This window comes from Schistocerca piceifrons, chromosome 2 (assembly GCF_021461385.2).
Source record: "Schistocerca piceifrons isolate TAMUIC-IGC-003096 chromosome 2, iqSchPice1.1, whole genome shotgun sequence".
NCBI lineage: Eukaryota > Metazoa > Arthropoda > Insecta > Orthoptera > Acrididae > Schistocerca > Schistocerca piceifrons.
Genome location: NC_060139.1, coordinates 1,042,857,236 through 1,042,874,530, shown reverse-complemented (window position 1 = coordinate 1,042,874,530; position 17,295 = coordinate 1,042,857,236). Strand labels below are relative to the sequence as shown.

The 17,295-nt window shown below is 41.1% G+C and overlaps 1 protein-coding gene and 1 non-coding gene across 2 annotated transcripts in view; both read left to right on the top strand.

The window, feature by feature from the left end:
- The window catches only part of LOC124776418 (solute carrier organic anion transporter family member 4A1), a 552,725-nt gene that overhangs the window by 392,010 nt on the left and 143,420 nt on the right, over positions 1–17,295 (top strand). The window lies entirely within an intron of this gene.
- Positions 13,672–13,743, top strand: Trnah-gug. The gene has a single exon. It is a non-coding gene; the product is annotated as a tRNA-His (tRNA).

Here is a 17,295-nt window from a genome sequence, read left to right as displayed (position 1 = left end):
CCAGAGACGTTGCCGAGGTACTGCATCCGTAAACCACCGCAGACTATTTCTTCAGTATGACCACCAGAGACGTTGCCGAGGTGCTGCATCCGTAAACCACCGTAGACTATTTCTTCAGTATGAGCACCAGAGACGTTGACGATGTGCTGCATCCGTAAACCGGCGTGATCAACACTGCTCGCAGCAGTTCCTGTGAAATCTGAGCAACGTGTTCCCGTGTACTGGACTACAGTTCAAGTACAGACCGAACGTGTCCATGGCAAATGCATTCTTTTATATATCCCCAGAGCCAAAATTCACATTGGTTCAGATTAGATGACCTTGCAGGCCATTCATCTGAAAAACATGTAGCCGGCCGGTGTGGCCGTGCGGTTCTAGGCGCTTCAGTCTGGAACCGCGTGACCGCTACGGTCGCAGGTTCGAATCCTGCCTCGGGCATGGATGTGTGTGATGCCCTTAGGTTAGTTAGGTTTAAGTTCTAGGGGACTGATGACCTCAGGAGGTAAGTCCTATAGTGCTCAGAGCCATTTTTGAAAAACATGTAGAGGTAACATGTTCGTAGAAGCTTGCATTAAGTCAGGGCACTTGACAAGTCCTTTTCAAAGAAGAACGGACAGAGAATAAAGGTGCATTTGAATCCACGCCACACAGTCACATACGGTGGGTGCAGTGGCTCTTCGTTCACAAGACACGGCTTAACGGTAATTCGGCATTTCTGCGTATTCACTGCAACCTGTGCTGTAAAATGTTCCTCGTTGCTCCACGGAATATTGCTCGTCCACATGTCATCAACTTCTGTTTGTGTTGCCAGAAGCCGAAGAGAAAATCCAGAACTTTGCTGCGGATCATGAGGTTTCAGTTGCTGCACCGCGTGCATCTTGTACAGAGACTGGTGTAAGATAGACGGCTAAACTTCCCGTGTAGTTAACCACAAGATGGACGATTCTCGTTACAGCAACGGCAACCTCGTCAATAATTTCCAATGGGATAGGACGCCTTCCTCTTCCAGGTGCCTAATCAAGTTCATCTGCGTTTTCGAGTTTCATTATCATCTTCTTTAAACCATTTTATGACATCGTTCTTCTCCTCAGACCTTTCATTCGGTGATGCTCACAATGCTTTAAGATACAAAGGAATCAGACATTAGGTGCTAGTGGACACTGATTATATCGATGAGGAAAGTTGAAAATTTGTGCCAGACCAAAATTAGAGATTCGAATCCAGGGCTCCTGCTCACTACGCAATTGCTCCGACTACTAAGCCATCCGGACACAGTGATCTGATATATACAGGTGGTCCATTGATCGTGACCGGGCCAAATATCTCACGAAATAAGCGTCAAACGAAAAAACTACAAAGAACGAAACTTGTCTAGCTTGAAGGGGGAAGCCAGATGGCGCTATGTTTGGCTGGCTAGATGGCGCTGCCATAGGTCAAACGGATATCATCTGCGTTTTTTTAAAAATGGGAACCCCCATATATTATTACATATTCGTGTAGTACGTAAAGAAATATAAATGTTTTAGTTGCACCACTTTTTTCGCTTTGTGATAAATGGCGCTGTAATGGTCACAAACAATTTTAGAGGAACAGATGGTAACAGGTAGGTGTTTTAAATTAAAATACAGAAAGCAGGTACGTTTGAACATTTTATTTCGGTTGTTCCAATGTGATACATGTATGTTTGTGAACTTATCATTTCTGAGAACGCATGCTGTTACAGCGTGATTACCTGAAAATACCACATTAATGCAATAAATGCTCAAAATGATGTCCGTCAACCTCAATGCATTTCGCAATACGTGTAACGACATTCCTCTCAACAACGAGTAGTTCGCCTTCGGTAATGTTCGCACATGCATTGACAATGCGCTGACGCATGTTGTCAGGCGTTGTTGGTGGATCACGATAGCAAATATCCTTCAACTTTCCCCACAGAAAGAAATCCGGGGACGTCAGATCCGGTGAACGTGCGGGCCATGGTATGATGCTTCGACGACCAATCCACCTGTCATGAAATATGCCATTCAATACCGCTTCAACCGCACGCGAGCTATGTGCCGGACACCCATCATGTTGGAAGTACATCGCCATTCTGTCATGCAGTGAAACATCTTGTAGTAACATCGGTAGAACATTACATAGGAAATCAGCATAAATTGCACCATTTAGATTGCCATCGTTAAAATGGGGGCCAATTATCCTTCCTCCCATAATGCCGCACCATACATTAACCCGCCAAGGTCGCTGATGTTCGACTTGTCGCAGCCATCATGTATTTTCCGTTGCCCAATAGTGCATATAATGCCGGTTTACGTTACCGATGTTGGTGAATGACGCTTCGTCGCTAAATAGGACGCTTGCAAAAAATCTGTCATCGTCCCGTAATGTCTCTTGTGCCCAGTGGCAGAACTGTACACGACGTTCAAAGTCGTCGCAATGCAATTCCTGGTGCATAGAAATATGGTACGGGTGGAATCGATGTTGATGTAGCATTCTCAACACCGACGTTTTTGAGATTCCCGATTCTCGCGCAATTTGTCTGCTATTGATGTGCGGATTAGCCGCGACAGTAGCTAAAACACCTATTTGGGCATCATCATTTGTTGCAGGTCGTGGTTGACGTTTCACATGTGGCTGAACACTTCCCGTATCCTTAAATAACGTAACTATCCGGCGAACGGTCCGGACACTTGGATGATGTCGTCCAGGATACCGAGCTGCATACATAGCAGACGCCCGTTGGGCGTTATGATCACAATAGCCATACATCAACACGATATCGACCTTTTCCGCAATTGGTAAACGGTCCATTTTAACATGGGTAATGTATGAGGAAGCAAATACCGTCCGCACTGGCGGAATGTTACGTGATACCACGTACTTATACGTTTGTGACTATTACAGCGCCATCTGTCACAAAGCGAAAAAAGTCGTCCGACTAAAACATTCATATTTCTTTACGTGCTACACGAATATGTAATAAAAATGGAGGTTCCTATTTTAAAAAAACGCAGTTGATATGCGTTTGACCTATGGCATCGCCCTCTAGCGGGCCAACCATAGCGCCATTTGGTTTCCCCCTTCAAGCTAGACAAGTTTCGTACTTTGTAGTTTTTTCGTTTGACGCTATTTGGCCCGGTCACGATCAATATATATATATATATATATATATATATATATATATATATATATATATATAGAGAGAGAGAGAGAGAGAGAGAGAGAGAGAGAGAGAGGGGGGGGGGGGAGGGAGGGATCGTTGGCCAGCCTCACCTTATATATATATTTGGGGCGACGCTGCCCAATGATCCCTTCAGTGCAGATGCACACCACACTCTGACTCTTACGGGAATCGACGAAACACCGCGAGTAGTGAGGATAATGGGCAGGGCCAGTACGACAGTAGTGTGTGAATAAGTTCAGAATTTGGGTCTGACGGGAGGCGTGCTCGGGTAATCCATGTAGTTGCGATGGCCGCTGAGTCTGTATGGTTTTATACTCAGAGTATCTGCCTAGTAGGCAGGAGCTGGAGGTTCGAATCCTCGTCTGGTACAAGTTTTTAACTTGGATGTAAGTCAATGCCCACTAGCAGTTAAATGTCATTTATTCCTTTGGGCGTGTTCGAAACAACAAACACCACATATATAATTGCTGTCATTCACATAAAACACACTACAACGCACGGTCTCTCTTCTCGATAACCATACTGCTCACTCACGTTATGGATTGTAAAATGACAGCGTGGATATCATAGTCATATAAATAGTGTACAGCGCTAGACTTGCACCTAGTGGCCATAGTTAGAACTACTTTTTCCAACGCAAATCGGTACCGCATTAACGCATAAGTTTCGATGTCATACGATAATTACAGCGCCCACTGGACTTCCGTGAGAAGCCGCATTTAAATTATAGCGACACGGTATTTTCGAATGAGGAGATCAAATCCCCAGTTGGACAGACGACGGCACACGATTTTCCTTCCCTGCTCTCCGTGAGCAGCTGGCCGCCTCTGGGGACCGTATTTGCCTACAGTCCACCGCGGGCAAGGCCGCCTGGCCGGACAGCTAAGGACGTTATCCAATTTCGAGCAACGAGTCGCCGGCAAGTCGTACGAGCGGATGCAAATAAGACGGTGTTTACGAATCGGTCCGCGGCAGGAAGTTAAACAGGCTGGGGCGGCGGCGATATTGCCCCCTGGGGGGCTCCGGGCTGTGCAAACAGCGCTCTGGCCTCGCATCCGAGTCCGGCGCGAGCTTTGTGAGCCTGGAAGTGGCCGCGAATCCCCCACGAGACGCTGCGCGCTAATGTGATAGCCGCCCGATACGCCGTCCCTACCCCTCCTCTCTCCTTCCATCCTCATCCACCCCTCCGCTCCCCTCCCCACCCCTCCCCTCTCCTACCCGCCCTTCCTAATGTGATGTTCTCGCCAGATAATACTCTCTGGACGTTCGCGGACATCCGCCTGTCGGGAAGAGCCAAAGATTTGATAGCTGTGCAGATACTTGCTAGCACGAAGAACTGAGTGTCTCTCTTCTCTGCTACAGTGCTTTAGCGAAAACCAGACATGTCGCGATAATTACATATTCACACAAAGTGCTCGTGTACTGTAGACTGGCGTTACCCTTTGTCAAGGTGAAGACGTTGGGGCGAGCCTGTAGCAGGCAGATGATAATATATTTGCTTTTTTCCCCCCTCCCCTTCGTTTCGGAAGGTACGGTTACACAGTGTTCCATTGATTTACTTCCATACAATGTTGTGCCCCAGACTGGGTTGCTAGATCCAAAAACAGAGAAACCAGGCTCGCCGTTTTATTTAGTCGGAGATTTTGCCCTAAAAGCCGGACTACCTAATTTAAATAGAAATAAAGTCTGTTCGGCATTGTAAGTCGTTTATTAATAACTAATTACTCTGAATTTTTGTGAGATCAACCTTAGACGTGCTTTAAAAAAAGGAAACAGTTCTATAATTCTCAAAATCAAATAAAAGCAGTCTCGATCGTGTTTTCAGATTTTTTACTCTGTAACAACCGGTTTCGACCCTTTCCTCACACCATCTTCAAGATTTTCTTTGCCATTATGGTTATTGCTAGCGGCAGACGGAGTGACATCCGTAGGGAAAAATCTGAAAACGAGATCGAGACTGTTTTTATTTGATTTTTAACATTTTATACCGATCGCTGTGCTCCAGTTACAGAAGGCTTTCAGAAATTTTAGAGTACTATAATTTTCCAATTATTATAGTAATTAAGTGCTCAGACATCTTAACTGCTCAGTCTTCTTCCTAAGATAATCTTATTTCAGAATAAACGAAAAGTTCTGCATTAGACAAAATAAATATGTATCCATTCTTCTGGGACGGAAAACGAAAATATATTCATAACTTTTGTCAGTTCAGTTAGACTCATAAAGGAATAACAATGTTGTTGTTGTGGTCTTCAGTCCTGCGACTGGTTTCATGCAGCTCTCCATGCTACTCTAACCTGTGCAAGCTTCTTCATCTCCCAGTACTTACTACAACCTACGTCCTTCTGAATCTGCTTAGTGTATTCATCTCTTGGTCTCCCTCTATGATTTTTACCCTCCACACTGCCCTGCAATGCTAAATTTGTGATCCCTTGATGCCTCAGACCATGTCCTACCAACCGGTCCCTTCTTCTTCTCCAGTTGTACCACAAACTCCTCTTCTCCCCAATTCTATTCCATACCTCCTCATTAGTTATGTGATCTACCCATCTACTTCAGGATTCTCTTCTTGTCCAAACTATTTATCGTCCATGTTTCACTTCCATACATGGCTACACTCCATACAAATACATTCAGAAACAACTTCCTCACACTTAAATCTGTACTCGATGTTAACAAATTTCTCTGCTTCAGAAACGCTTTTCTTGCCTTTGCTAGTCTACATTTTATATCCTCTCTACTTCGATCATCATCAGTTATTTTGCTCCCCAAATAGCAAAACTCATTTACTACGTTAAGTGTCTCATTTCCTAATCTAATTCCCTCAGCATCACCCGACTTAATTCGACTACATTCCATTATCCTCGTTTTGCTTTTCTTGATGTTCATCTTATACCCTCCTTTCAAGACACTGTCCATTCCATTCAACTGCTCTTCCAAGTCCTTTGCTGTTTCTGACAGAAATACAATGTCATCGGCGAACCTCAAAGTTTTTCTTTCTTCTCCATGGATTTTAATACCTACTCCGAATTTTTCTTTTGTTTCCTTTGCTGCTTGCTCAGTATACAGATTGAGTCCCTCGACTCCTATAACTGCCATCTGGTTTCTGTAAAAATTGTAAATAGCCTTTCGCTCCCTTTATTTTACCCCTGCCACCTTGAGAATTTGATAGAGAGTATTCCAGTCAACATTGTCAAAAGCTTTTTCCAAGTCTACAAATGCTAGATACGCAGGTTTGCCTTTTCGTAATCTTTCTTCTAAGATAAGTCGTAAGGTCAGTATTGCCTCACGTGTTCCAATATTTCTACGGAATCCAAACTGATCATCCCCAAGGTTGGCTACTACCAGTTTTTCCATTCGTCTGTAAAGAATTCGCGTTAGTATTTTGCAGCTCTGGCTTATGAAACTGATTGTTCGGTAATTTTCACATCTGTCAACACCTGCTTTAATTGGGATTGGAATTATTATATTCTTCTTTAAGTCTGAGGGTATTTCGCCTGTCTCATACATCTTGCTCACCAGATGGTAGAGTTTTGTCAGGACTGGCTCTCCCAAGGCTGTCAGTATTTCTAATGGAATGTTGTCTACTCCCGGGGCCTTGTTTCGACTCAGGTCTTTCAGTGCTCTGTCAAACTCTTCACGCAGTATCTTATCTCCCATTTCGTCTTCATCTACATCCTCTTCCATTTCCATAATATTGTTCTCAAGTACATCGCCCTTGTATAGACCCTCTATATACTCCTTCCACCTCTCTGCTTTCCCTTCTCTGCTTAGAACTGGGTTTACATCTGAGCTCTTGATATTCATACAAGTGGTTCTCTTTTCTCCAAAGGTCTCTTGAATTTTCCTGTAGGCAGTATCTATCTTACCCCTAGTGAGATAAGCATCTACATCTTTACATTTGTCCTCTAGCCATCCCTGCTTAGCTATTTTGCACTTACTGTCGATCTCATTTTTTAGACGATTGTATTCCATTTTGCCTGTTTTATTTACTGCATTTTTATATTTTCTCCTTTCATCAGTTAAATTCAATATTTCTTCTGTTACCCAAGGATTTCTACTAGCCCCCGTCTTTTTACCTACTTGATCCTCTGCTGCCTGCACTACTTCATCCCTCAGAGCTACCCATTCTTCTTCTACTGTATTTCTTTCCCCCATTTGTGCAAATGTTCCCTTATGCTCTCCCTGAAACTCTCTACAACCTCTGGTTCTTTCAGCTTGTCCAGATCCCATCTCCTTAAATTCCCACCTTCTTGCAGTTTCTTCAGTTTTAATCTACAGCTCATAGCCAATAGATTGTGGTCAGAGTCCACATCTGCTCCTGGAAATGTCTTACAGTTTAATACCTGGTTCCTAAATCTCTGTCTTACCATTATATAATCTATCTGATACCTTCTAGCATCTCCAGGATTCTTCCATGTATACAACCTTCTTTCATGATTCTTGAACGAAGTGTTAGCTATGATTAAGTTATGCTCTGTGCAAAATTCTACCAGACGGCTTCCTCTTTCATTTCTTTCCCCCAATCCATATTCACCTACTATGTTTCCTTCTCTCCGTTTTCCTACTCTCGAATTCCAATCACCCATGACTATTAAATTTTCGTCTCCCTTCACTACCTGAATAATTTCTTTTATCTCTTCATACATTTCATCAATTTCATCATCATCTGCAGACCTAGTTGGCATATAAAGTTGTACTATTGTAGTAGGTGTGGGCTTCGTGTCTATCTTGGCCACAATAATGCGTTCACTATGCTGTTTGTAGTAGCTCCTATTTTTTTTATTCATTATTAAACCTACTCCTGCATTACCCCTATTTGATTTTGTATTTATAACCCTGTATTCACCTGACCAAAAGTCTTGTTACTCCTGCCACCGAACTTCACTAATTCCCACGATATCTAACTTTAACCTATCCGTTTCCCTTTTTAAGTTTTCTAACCTACCTGCCCGATTAAGGGATCTGACATTCCACGCTCCGATCCGATGAACGCCAGTTTTCTTTCTCCTGATAATGACGTCCTCTTGAGTAGTCCCCGCCCGGAGATCCGAATGGGGGACTATTTTACCTCCGGAATATTTTATCCAACAGGACGCCATCATCATTTAACCATACAGTAAAGCTGCATGCCCTTGGGAAAAATTACGGCTGTAGTTTCCCCTTGCTTTCAGCCGTTCGCAGTACCAGCACAGCAAGGCCGTTTTGGTTAGTGTTACAAGGCCTGATCAGTCAATCATGCAGACTGTTGCCCCTGCAACTACTGAAAAGGCTGCTGCCCCTCTTCAGGAACCACACGTTTGTCTGGCCTCTCCACGGATACCCCTCCGTTGTGGTTGCACCTACAGTACGGCCATCTGTATCGCTGAGGCACGCAAGCCTCCCCACCAACGACAAGGTCCATGGTTCATGGGGGGGAGGAATAACAGTAGTCTCTAGTCAAATACTAACATTCCTTGTTTGAACCCACCTTGTCAAGAACATTATTTTTCACGGAGATCATTTTGTGGTACTCTTCACAGGATAATTTTAAATTACTCAACAACATTATCATATTTGTGACTGTGTCGGTTTTCAGTTTATTGTGCATCATTGTCCGTTGGCCGTTTATGAAAGACAAAACCTTACGATGTTGTCATTATAGCCTGAAACAGCAAAGTAACACTCTGTCAATTTCAGTAACTCTGAAAATTCTTGATTGTGCTGTGGGTTCAAATAGGCTTTCCGCTTTTCATGTGTCAAAGGCTTTTTAAAGACAACGAATTTCATACATCATGTTTACTTGGAATCTCTCGCACAGCAAACATTCCCGCATATCAAGAGAAGAAAGCAGGCTAATCCTGTTTACAAAAGGGTAAAAGAACAGATGAATAGAATTACATACCAATATGACTGTCGTGTTGCAGGACCATAGGGCACATCCAGACTACGAATATTATATTTCACTAGGAAGAGCTCTTTTCAAAGCATCAGCATGACTCTTTGAGGTCTATGAAATACGGTGTCTAGAATCTACATTCGGAAATGCAAATTGTTCTGCGCTAACCTCGCCGACTTCTATATTGATGTGTTTTCCTGCGGTATTAATATCACTAAAGGCATGTTTTCTAATTGTAAATCTGAAGTACAGCTTAAATTATTAGTTCGGTATGAAAAATGTGAAGTTCAACTCTTAAGCAACATTTCTTTACTATTTTTCACATCATGCAACGTTACCATGTGCTTCATCAAGTACAAACAACACTGTAGAGAGAGATAGTATATTGTGGCAGGACTTGAGTTAGAAACCATGCCAAGTAAGAGCGAAGTTTGTGCTCAAAATGGCCACGTTATTGTTGTGTGCTGGCAAGACAGCCAATCCACAGTGACGGGTAGCCGAAAGGCACGCGTTTAAGCTCACGCAGGCTGGCGTGAGGTCTGGAACAGGTAAAGTAATTGAGACTAGCAAATAAAGTACGAAGCTGCTGGAATACTTAACTTTAATCCATAAGAGGTGAACATAGCTCTTGACGGGACATGCATCACAAGATAAATAGCAAATGATAATGGCGCCTTGCTAGGTCGTAGCAAATGACGTAGCTGAAGGCTATACTAACTATCGTCTCGGCAATTGAGAGCGTAATTTGTCAGTGAACCATCGCTAGCAAAGTCGGTTGTACAACAGGGGCGAGTGCTAGGACGTCTCTCTAGATCTGCCGTGTGGCGGCGCTCGGTCTGCAATCACTGATAGTGGCGAAACGCGGGTCCGACGTATACTAACGGACCGCGGCCGATTTAAAGGCTACCACCTAGCAAGAGTGGTGTCTGCCGGTGACACCACAGTTATTCCGTTACATTTTTTTTTTTTTAATGGCTCTGAACACTATGGGACTTAACTGCTAAGGTCATCAGTGTCCTAGAACTTAGAACTACTTAAACCTAACTAATCTAAGGACATCACACACATCCATGCCCGAGGCAGGATTCGAACCTGCGACCGTAGCGATCGCGCGGATCCAGACTGAAGCGCCTAGAACCGTTCGGCCACCCCGGCCGGCTACATTTTTACTAATCAGTACATTTTTGCAGTTGTTATTTTAGTTAACAATAATTTCACTTGTTTCGTACTTGAATATGGAGCAAGTGCCCAACTGTCAATGGTTTACACAGTACTTTTCAGATTAACAATTGTCAATAACAAATCGTTTCTACTTTCATTGCATCTTCTAGAAATGAAAATTCGAAATATCAAAATTCAGCGTGGTTGTTTTGTCTGAGCGACTGCCTTACTGTGGCTTTTACGTGTTACAAAACATGCTGACAATGCTTTTCGAACAATACACCACGCGGGAACGTATGCTATTGTCTTCTGCGACTCAACGAGTTAAATTGGATGGGGGCCAGAGTAGCCAAAACAAATGTTCGGATTTCACTGCAGCTTGAAAAACAACAGCGAAGTATTCATTTCGAATTGAATACGATATTTTTACGTAAGAATAGGTTCGATGATAGTAGCAATCGGTTACATTCATGGTGTCCCTGTTAGCAGGGAGACAAGTGAAACTTTTTGCTCTTTCATTACGAAGACAAACGGGATTCCGTTCTGCATTTGTACTGATACAGTCGTAATCGAAATTCAGTATATAATATTTGAAAAGACGCCGGTTCATGCAGTCAATGTGTAACATTTGCCGTCAGTCTGCTCTTTTGAAAACCTGATTCCGGTATTGGAAGAGACTTAAGGTGATGCACTATGCAGCGAAATTACGGACTAACAAATTTGTGGAAGTGCCTCCCTGCTACTTAAGACGTTTTTATTTTATGTTGAGTATTTTGATGTTCAAAGAAAGCATTTAGCTCTGAGTTCTACCAATCAAGAGATTCAATAAGTTGTTAAAAGTAGACAGATTCATACAAAGAAGGTAGTCATATTGAATGATAAGAACTGGGAGGGCGTCGTAAATTTTTAATTCCGCCCGCAAAACGTATGGAGTGAGCAACTCGTAACTTAGATTTAAATTTTGTTTTTTTTTTCAGCCGTATATATTTTCTTTTTCTATCAAGTAAAGGAAGTAGGTTAAGTATGACATCAATGGGCGTAAAGAACGCCTTGGGGTTCATGTTAACGAATAACCGACTAATAGCGTTAGTAACAATGGTCTTATATAATGTTATTTTATCGTTATAGAAATGGCAGACCGATGTTTAAAGAGCTGGTGAAAATAAGAAATATTGAAAAATTGATCGACTTTGTTGATGTATTCATTTTTTCCTCTCGAATACTAGCTGTTCGTTTTATCAGTGAAGTGCGTTCACATCAAATTTCCTATGGTTGTTTTGATTAATAAAATAAAAAATAAATAAATGAAGGAAGAAATTTAAGTGTTGTAAGAGACATAATGAAATATTAATTCAATTATTGGGTATTTCACCTTAATAATTCGATTTGCCGAAAGTTTTAAAAGTAGTTTCAAAGTTTTAGATGTAGTTATCTCAGAAAGTTTCTTCTAGACTTTACACACTCTACCTACGAAACTGAGTGGATTGGAGTTTATCATCATTTATTTAGAAAGACATGAGTATCATTCTTGAAGTTAATGTGTTGTGGTGCAGACATTGTTATCACTCATGGCACTCTTGGAATGTATGCATCACTTTATCGTTCCCTTAACTGTCATTAGACATCCAGCGTTGCTCCAATAATTGTCCAATCACAGATCATCGCAGATCTTCAACTATATGCGTTGTGTGCAGCTCTTGTTCCTAAGCACCCATTTTCTTTTTACAGAATTTTTTTGATATTCTGGCCACAACAGATACACCGCTACAGGACTGCTATAAATGATTCGTTTGTTTTCAGAGTTCTATATTACATGAACAAGCCTAATTGATGTGCGAATAGAACAGTAAACTCACCGGGTTTGCATTGTGACCACCAGTTGGCGTTACGAGTGCAGTGCCTTGGCAAATGGCGACAAAGCGAGAAAACAGTTCTTCTATCTTGGAATATGCAAGATGTTTTGACTGTTATGGCAGTGCAGTTCTTATTCAGAAGGAATTACGGAGAAGAACCACCATGTAAACAGAGTGTAGTGCTTTGGTATCAACAACTTAGAGGCACCGGTTGTCTCTGATAACAGGAAGGTACCGGTCGAGCAAGTTTGGCAGATGAAACCATGGAGAGGGTGAAAAGAATCAACGATCTACACAAGGTACGAACTTGGAATAAGGGCAACAAACTGTATGGAAGATTTTGAGCGGCTGTTACATTTCAAATCGTACCGTCTCCAGCTCGTGCAATAACTAAAACCGTACGATTATGACCGGCACCTTTATTAAGGACCGTGTTTATGTACCCTCCACGGCCAAAAACAATGGGACAGCTCAGAGAACGTATCAGTGCTACCCTGTTCACACTGACAGTATGTTGGCTACATAATGTATGGAACGAACTTCACTACCGCTTGACGTGTGTCGTGTGACCACAGGGCATTCATAGAACATTAGTGGTGCGCAAAATGCGTACTTCATGAGTTTACGATCTACTCATGCATCAGTCATATTTGTACATGTAATACTTTAGAGAACACAGAGCTCTGAAAACGAATGAATCATTTGTGGTAGCCCTTTCATTAACACTTCTCAAATATTTATCAATAACAATCCAATTGCGTAAGCACTAGCTTCATAAAACATTTATTATTGTCTTGAGTGTTTTTTCTTATCCTAATAGGGTTATAGTACATATTTTGCTTTTTACCATGTGTGTAATACAAGCAGATTCGTGATGAAAAGGTTTCAATGTTGTTTCTATGTTGCTGTAATGTAGAAGTATGCTTCAAAAGTAAAACTATCGAAAAGCCTTTGGCAGTTCAAATCAAAATTTATTTAGGCACGAAGAAGGATGGTATACTCGTATATTCAAGAAGATCGCAATAATCAAGTTACCGACAAAGGAACAACGAAAGGTATATAAACTGGTAACAATGTTCATGTTCGTACTACAATATTTTAGAAAGGTAGTGCTTACATGTTTGAGTGCTCTTGGTAAGTCACACGTGGAGTGTTTTTATATCTGTATTTCCACAGGAAGAAGATTAATATGAGTAACAAATTGTAATATACACTGCTCATTAACCTATCTTTTTCACGATTATTTCAGGAAATATTAATGCTCACCAGCAGCAGATTTTAAATTTGTGCAGAATAGAGACAGGGAGGTAGTATGTCCATACAACCCCGCCCCATTAGAGGATTAAAAACGCCTGCAGCGTGTGGCCTCGGTTGTTTTCTGGTTTTGAGATATCAGGCAATGTATGGAACTGACTGTGAGCCGATATTTACTGCGGCAGCCACGTGCGCGGCGATTCCTTCAGCTGTGAGTTAAGTTCGTTGTAGAGTTCACAGATGGCGCCAACGTCTAGGGCGAGATAACACTGGCAGATGGCGCTGGGTTAGTGCAGTGTGTGCCGCTGCGAAGGCAGTTAACGTCCGTCCTCCGGTTAGCCGTGATCGTCTAGTGGTTAGGACATTGCGTTGTGGCCGCAATAACCCAGGTTCGAATCCTGGTCACGGCAGTGGTAAAACACTGTCACGGTGGAGGCATTTTTTTTACTTTTGTCGGACATCCACTACCGGAAAAGCATTAAATTTTGTCGTAATTGAGCGTAATTTTGCTTCAGTGTCACTGGAAAGATTGGTCACGTTAACGTGCAGATACATCCGCATCATTCGATGATTTTTGTGATTCAGTCACGTTATTGCATATCAGTTCAGCCGAAATCGACAAGTTACGTCCGAAATAAATGTTGTAGATTAATTTGTAAACATAACACTGGGAATGGCAGTGCAAGCGCGTGTATGGGAATATATTTATTCTGACAGCCTAATTTACATAACTGTGAATAACTAGAAGAAAATTCAGTTTATATTTCTGTTAGTTACCGTTTATTGTTGAAATATCTGAGGTTTTTCCCTTTTCTTTAGGGGACTAGCATGCATTATGGTAACCGAAACAATAGATTCAATCGGCTGTGAATTTTAGTTTAACCACTCCTTTGGAGCAACCGATTGTAATTTTACATCTCCCTAGGATTATTATTCATTCATTTCTTTCGAGTAAAACCAGTCTTATGGGAGCGACCGATTGTTAACTGTCGACGCAGCCTGGGGCATTCGATTGTTTTGCCATTGTTAAGTTATTATTGTTGACTGCACGCTGTTGTCACCAGTCGTCACTGTTACTGGCATTTCGACATTTTCGTTTTATTGAGAGCCAATAAATAGCTTTTAGTTCAGTGTTTCGTCCATGACTTATGAAGAGGTTGTCTTAGTAGTGAACTTTGTGTCCGGAACAGAATACTGGAACGCTCATTGGCTGGATAAAAAAGGTCCTTTAGAGAAATTCAATGCGGTATACAATATCTGCAAAGTCATATTCATGTTATGACACTGTACTGCTTAAAGAAAGTCAGTGGAAACTGACGAATGATTACAAATAATTCTCGCAAAATAAATACTTCGGACAGGTGCAGTATATGCTTAAAAAGCAAGCGAGTAAGTCACCAAACAATTTAAGAAGTTGTATGTTATATGCTTGCTGTTCACGTAACCTCAGCATTTACCGAACTAGAATTATCGGCGATGAATGCAGAGCTTCAATAAATTTAAATTAAAAAGTAATTGTTCACTTATTTGAACATTACTTTATAATGTAATCTTTTAAAACCGACAACAAATCCATATTTAATGCTAGAAGTATGTAAACTTCATTTTTAAATAAAGAAATACATTAACTTTGTTAATATTTAATTTTTACAATTTTTTATTTCACTGCTCCTGGAAATGAAGTATTTTTATTTGTCTCTTAAAAAAGCAAGCTGGTAACCCCCTAGTAAAGGTTCCGGAAAGACGAAAGTCAAGCCCGGAGTGAAGCCATTCGTATAACAGCAGTAAGTGACAGAGACTTTTGTCAGACAACGGGCTGTAAATGAAAACACTCAAACCTACAGTATCGGCGAAAGCATTCATACAGCTGACTCGACCGCAGAGACTAATTGTGTACACCATAAGAATACACCTGAACTATCTGTTTTTCCGCGTTTGCTGGAATCTCACTGGATTTCGTTTCAAGCGGAGCGGAACCCAAATAGTTTCCATAACACTGAAGTAGACTATAGTGATACCTTTTTTGCATTATTCGCACGTCGACTCTGAGATAATACGGAACAACAGCTTTACCGGTGCATTTTAACTTGGACAGCATGGCCAGCCAACTGGTCCAACTAACCTGCACCGATGTGAAAAGTAGCAGTTCAGACGTAAAAAGAGACGACCCCAAAACAATTTTGTTTCGAATGCAATTCAACTTTTGAGCGGAATGAAATAATATACGCAAAACCCCGGCAACATGATTCTTAGGGAACCAGACGGAAAAAATATTAAATTGAAAACAAGAGTAATGAACATTCCTAACTTAAACCAGTGAAACTTCCAATTTTCTTCCTGAAACCATGTGAATCATTTCTGCGGAGTATGATGGCTCGGCTGATATAATTTGAAAAAGATCACCGAATTTTCCTTGTTTTGAACTGTAGAATAATCATTCAAATTATTTCTAAGGACGACCCGAATATTTCTTTCTTGTCTTCACAACAAAAGGAAACAACTATTCAGACATCCGTTTAACTTTTAAAGTAGTCATATTCGCTTCTTCCAGGCGTTTTGCCCTCAGTTTGCTAAATAAAATTTAAAATAATTTGCCTCACATTGTAAAGCACTGAAGTGGAATGTCCATTCATTTCTGTCGAGAGACCTCCCAGTAGGCCAAATATTACCTGAAATTTATTTGGAAGGGGACTTTTCAGCATTATGAAATATTATATATGTTTAACAATGCTTCAGTTTGAGGGCGCTCTGAAAGTTATATTATTCTTGAAGAATCAAGTTAGCCAAGATCGCTAGCTATTCTTTATATTTTAATGACTGGTTTCGTCAGATCTACGCCGTCATCTTCGAATATTGTAACATTTTAGTTCTACATGTTTGTTACAGTACAGAAAGTCACTCTTTATTTCATGTAACATTACCATTATTCGTTGTATTACCATTCGATAAGACGTTCGTGTTCGGATAATGGTGCTGTAGCTTTCGGTTATTGCTCTATTTGCATCGCTCTGGACTAAATTTTACACTTTTTAATCGATATTCACGAAATGTTCAACTGATTGCATAAAGCAGCTGTCATGTCAAATGTAATAAGCTGCTGGAACATAGTGGTTATATTTTACTTTTCACGAAAAAAACAGTAGATATTTAAACAGAAAATTCGGAGTGAGGAGCAATGTGAAACTCGTCTCTACAAATCTTTCATTGATTTTCAGTATGAACATTAATTAACAAAAAACAGTTGTGGCTATATGATAAAGTATTAAATACGCATTTATATTTAAACACATACTTCCTGCAGCAGCCTCCATTTCAAAACTTCGTGGTCCGAGTATAGAGAACAAAAATATTTATCCACATTTCTCCGCCCGGCTAGCTCGACGTATCACCCAAACAGCCCAAAAAATTTTACCTGAAAAACAACGATTGGATTAAGCTTGTGGCTGTCTCGTCGAGAGCGATTTAAAAGTCTGAACATCACTATAGCTAATCGCCTAGCTGAAATTTCGTAACTATCAATTTTATATTCTTTTAAATTTTCACTACGACTTCGGAATTTGGCTCATTGCTCGTCGACGTGTCATCCGCCTTGATTGAGTATTCTAATCTAATTGTTCTTTTAGTATTCCTCCACGTCAAAGCAGTAGATTAATTTTGTACAGATGCTGGGTATGGATTTTAGAGACGCCAACACTTTATCTGTATTATGACATAACCGTGATAACAGCAAGCACGGTTGACGGATTTTAATGGCTGCTAACCGACTGTTCACTTTCTGCTTCTGCTTTTGTTCTTGACTGTATCAACGCGAAAGTGCCAGTGCTGTCAATTCTCCAAAACGAAAGAAGCTACTTGTTTCTACAAAGAAGCCAGAAGGAAACTGAAATAAAATAAGGTGTGTTATGTGCAGTATTATTTCTGCAATAATTATACTGTGTAACAGACTAGCATAAATTTGTATT